This window comes from Mustelus asterias, unplaced genomic scaffold, assembly GCF_964213995.1.
Source record: "Mustelus asterias unplaced genomic scaffold, sMusAst1.hap1.1 HAP1_SCAFFOLD_2477, whole genome shotgun sequence".
NCBI lineage: Eukaryota > Metazoa > Chordata > Chondrichthyes > Carcharhiniformes > Triakidae > Mustelus > Mustelus asterias.
Window position 1 is genome coordinate 7,449 of NW_027592422.1, and position 5,052 is coordinate 12,500.

Here is a 5,052-nt window from a genome sequence, read left to right on the forward strand (position 1 = left end):
GTTTTTGCCATTAAGCTCGTCGGCACGGTAGCACAGTGGGTAGCACTGCTGCTTCACAGCTCCAGGAACCTGGGTTCGATTCCCGGCTTGGATCACTGTCTGTGTGGAGTTGGCACATTCTCCTCGTGTCTGCGTGGGTTTCCTCCAGGTGCTCCGGTTTCCTCCCACAGTCCAAAGATGTGCGGGTTAGGTTGATTGGCCATGCTAAATTGCCCCTTAGTGTCCTGGGATGCGTAGTTAGAGGGATTAGTGGGTAAAATATGTAGGGATATGGGGGTAGGGTCTGGGTGGGATTGTGGTCGGTGCAGACTCGATGGGCCGAATGGCCTCTTTCTGTGCTGTAGGGTTTCTAAGATTTCTAAGAATTGCCCGCGTTTGGCCCATATCCCTCTATACCCATCTTACCCATGTAACTGTCTAAATGTTTTTTAAAAGAAGAAATTGTACCCGCCTCTACTACTACCTCTGGCAGCTTGTTCCAGACACTCACCACCTTCTGTGTGAAAAAATTGCCCCTCTGGACCCTTTTGTATCTCTCCCCTCTCACCTTAAACCTATGCCCTCCAGTTTTAGACTCCCCTACCTTTGGGAAAAGATATTGACTATCTAGCTGATCTACGCCCCTCATTATTTTATAGACCTCTATAAGGTCACCCCTCAGCCTCCTACGCTCCAGAGAAAAAAGTCCCAGTCTATCCAGCCTCTCCTTATAACTCAACAATAATGAGACCCAGGGATACAAATTGCTGAAAGTTGTGACGCGGGGTAACATGTCACTAAAATAAATCGCGGTGGGATTGATTTGTAGAGATCTAGAGTTGAAAAGTGTGTGAACTTGTACAGAAATTTGGTTCGACCTCAGAGAACTGTGCATAGTTTTGGTTTCCATATTACAAAAGACATTAGAACGGGCACAGTAACAATGCAAATATGACACCTGAACTGATAAATCATTGAAACGTAAAAAATTAGAAGCAGGAGTAGGCCACTCGGCCCTTCGAGCCTGCTCCGGCCTTCATTTTGATCATGGCTGATCATCAAATTCAATATCCTGATCCCCCCCTTCCCCCCCATATCCCTCGATCCCTTTAGCCCCAAGAGCGAAATCTAATTTCTTCTTGAAATCGCACAACATTTTGGCTTCAACTGCTTTCTGTGGGAGTGAATTCCACACATTCACCACCCTCTGGGTGAAGAAATTTCTCCTCACCTCAGTCCTAAAAGGTTTACCCCCTTATCCTCAAACTATGACCCCTAGTTCTGGACTCCCCCCACCATCGGGAACATTCTTTCTGAATCTACCCTGTCTAACCCTGTTAGAATTTTATAAGTTTCTACGAGATCCCCTCTCACTCTCCTAAACTCCAGTGAATATAATCCTAACCCACTTAGTCTCTCCTCATATTGACAGACCTGCCGCCCCAGGAATCAGCCGGCAAACAGAGGATAGGATGTGAGAGACGAGTTACACAGAGAAAGAAGGATTGTCAATTTGCAGATCTCTGCAAACTGTCACAGATTACAAGGCAGAGTGTGTGTGTGATCGTGTCCCTTGTATTGGGTGGGACGGTGGCACAGTGGTTAACACTGCTGCCTCACAGCGCCAGGGACCACCAGCATTCAGCAGTTGGGCCGAATGGCCTTTTTCTGCGTCATCAACTTGTTGGAACTCAATGGGCCAGTTTTTGCCTGTTGTTCCATGCTCGGGGCGAGGGGAGGTGGAAGGAGAGAATATCGTTGCTTATCCCAAGGCGCAACCTCAGGAACTGAGGCTTGATGGTCGGACTGCCTCCATTAAGAAGGTCAATCTGCCCTGTCCACTTCGAAGGTCAGGTGAAGGAGTGAGGTGTATGTCCCCATGACAACCATGAATAATTACATAGGTCTGGAGTCATGGATAGGCCAGGGTCACGTGTTAGGCTGGAGTCTCGTGTTAGGTTGGAGACACGTGTTGGGCTGGAGGCACGTGTAGGGCTGGAGTCACATGTAGGGCTGGAGTCACATGTAGGGCTGGAGACACGTGTTGGGCTGGAGTCACGTGTTGGGCTGGAGTCGTGTGTAGGGCTGGAGTGACATGTTGGGCTGGAGACATGTGTTGGGCTGGAGTCACATGTAGGGCTGGAGTCACGTGTAGGGCTGGAGTCACGTGTTGGGCTGCAGTCATGTGTTGGGCTGGAGTCACGTGTAGGGCTTGAGACACGTGTTGGGCTGGAGTCATGTGTTGGGCTGGAGTCACGTGTTGGGCTGGAGTCACGTGTAGGGCTGGAGTCACGTGTTGTGCTGGAGTCATGTGTTGGGCTGGAGTCACGTGTTGGGCTGGAGACACGTGTAGGGCTGGAGTCGCGTGTAGGGCTGGAATCATGTGTTGGGCTGGAGTCACATGTAGGGCTGGAGTCACGTGTTGGGCTGGAGTCACGTGTTGGGTTGGAGTCGTGTGCAGGGCTGGAGTCACGTGTTGGGCTGGAGTCATGTGTTGGGCTGGAGTCACGTGTAGGGCTGGAGTCACGTGTAGGGCTGGAGTCATGTGTAGGGCTGGAGTCACGTGTTGGGCTGGAGTCACGTGTTGGGCTGGAGTCATGTGTTGGGCTGGAGTCACATGTAGGGCTGGAGTCACGTGTTGGGCTGGAGTCACGTGTAGGGCTGGAGACATGTGTAGGGCTGGAATCATGTGTTGGGCTGGAGTCACATGTTGGGCTGGAGTCACATGTAGGGCTGGAGTCACGTGTTGGGCTGGAGTCACGACTTGGGCTGGAGTCACGACTTGGGCTGGAGTCATGTGTTGGGCTGGAGTCACGTGTTGGGCTGGAGTCACGTGTAAGGCTGGAGTCACGTGTAGGGCTGGAGTCACGTGTTGGGCTGGAGTCACGTGTAGGGCTGGAGTCACGTGTAAGGCTGGAGTCACGTGTAGGGCTGGAGTCACGTGTTGGGCTGGAGTCATGTGTTGGGCTGGAGTCACGTGTAGGGCTTGAGACACGTGTTGGGCTGGAGTCATGTGTTGGGCTGGAGACACGTGTAGGGCTGGAGACACATGTAGGGCTGGAGACACGTGTAGGGCTGGAGACATGTGTAGGGCTGGAGACACGTGTAGGGCTGGAGACACGTGTAGAGCTGGAGACACGTGTAGGGCTGGAGACACGTGTAGGGCTGGAGTCACGTGTAGGCCAGACCAGGTAAGGTTGGCAGATTTCCTTCCCTAACGGAGACATTCAAGTTCCAGATGGGTTTTTACGATGATCGTTGATCGTTGAGAGATTGCCGCCACTGGGAATAGCTCCCAATGCCAGGGGCGCGATCTTACCGGCCATTCACGCCACGGTCCCGCTGCAGCGAGGCTGGAGAATTTGGCGCTTGGCCAAGTCTCCGCCCAGTGCAGCGGGATGGGAAAATCCCACCGGCATGAACGGTGGTAACATTCGCCCCACAAGTCTTTCCGTTATTAATTGAATTTAAAGTCTGCAGGATGAGGTTGGGTGCAGTGCAGGGAGGGGGAGTCAGGTGAACTCACACTTTGTGGCCACTGGCATCAGCCGTGACTCTGCGGGTCGCATGCCCGCCTCTGCCAGTGGGCTACGTGGCTTCAGGACCACTCCTCGATTTCAGCACAAGATGCAACCCAAACACAACGGCGCAGCGCTGAGCGGGTGCAGCATTGTTGGAGGTCCCACTTTTCGAGTTGAGATTTGAGAATCAGAGAAAGTGAAAGGTCCCACTGACACCCTAAACATTTGCCGCACGGAACGAAGGCCATTCAGCCCGCCGTGCTGCTCCTGTGCTAGCTCTCTAAAGGAGGTCTCTTTCCCCATGTATTAATCCCCCCCCAAAATATTTATCTCCTTCCCTTTCCAAACACTTCCCCAGTCTCCTGTTGGATAATTCTGTCAATCCGCTGAAATGAAATCCTTCTCTTTGAGGACCCTTATAGAGGTTTACAGCACGGAAACAGGCCCTTCGGCCCAACTTGTCCATGCCGCCCAGTTTTTATCATTAAGCTAGTCCCAATTGCCCGCGTTTGGCCCATATCCCTCTATACCCATCGTACCCATGTAACTGTCTAAACGCGTTTTAAAAGACAAAATTGTACCCGCTTCTACTACTACCTCTGGCAGCTCATTCCAGACACTCAACACCCTCTGCGTGAAAGAATTGCCCCTCTGGACCCTTTTGTATCTCTCCCCTCTCACCTCAAACATTTGCCCTCTAGTTTTAGACTCCCCTACCTTTGGGAAAAGATGCTGACTATCTAGCTGATCTATGCCCACTCTTGACAATGATTCGAGGGTCCTAGTGATATACAGCATGGAAACAGGCCCAACCCATCCATGACGATCAGGTCTCCATTTGCCTACGTCTGGCCTATATCCCTCTAAACCTTTCCCCTCCATGTACCTGTCCAAAAGTCTTCTAAATGTTGTAATTGTACCCAAAGATGTCCAAAGTCCAAAGATGTGTGTGGGTTAGGTGGATTGGCCATGCTAAATTGCCCCTTAGTGTCAGGGGGACCAGCTAGGGTAAATTCATAGGGTTATGGGGATAGGGCCTGGGTGGGATTGTGGTCATACAGACTCAATGGGCTGAATGGTCTCCTTCTGCACTGTAGGGATTCTATGATTCTATGACTCTACCCATCTCTACCACCCACTCTACTCTGGCAGCTCATTCCATATCCCCCATTCCCTTGTGGAATTGTCTACCTCCTGTCCCCCCTCCCCACCGCCTTGAGAAACCTTCCCATCTTTGGAACACTGACGCGCTTCTCATCCCCCTGGTTGCTGGATAACATCGATTGACTCACGCCACACAGCAGCACGAAGAGCGGACTAGTTTATTGATTAGCTTTGAGCAAAAGACAAATGTGCTGGTCGAGATTGGGCACCTCAGAGCAACCCAGAGCTCCCCGGGGGAAGGAGGGTGGTACAGATCCGGTTCCAGGGTGGGTGTTCAGATTGGCCCTACCCCCATAGCCAAGGGGCTGGCCACCATCGCAGTGGAAAGTGGGGTTCGGGGAGGCCCCTTATATTTTAAGTTAACGTTTATTTATTAGTGTCAAAAGTA

General features: G+C 51.7%; 1 protein-coding gene across 1 annotated transcript in view; it reads right to left on the reverse strand.

The window, feature by feature from the left end:
• Positions 1-4,807: 4,807 nt before the first annotated feature.
• Positions 4,808-5,052, reverse strand: part of LOC144489726 (keratin, type I cytoskeletal 19-like) — a 22,591-nt gene continuing 22,346 nt past the window's right edge. The window contains exon 9 of the mRNA XM_078207583.1: positions 4,808-5,052. This exon is cut by the window's right edge and continues 574 nt beyond it. The gene's annotated coding sequence lies outside the window, so the exon portion shown is untranslated.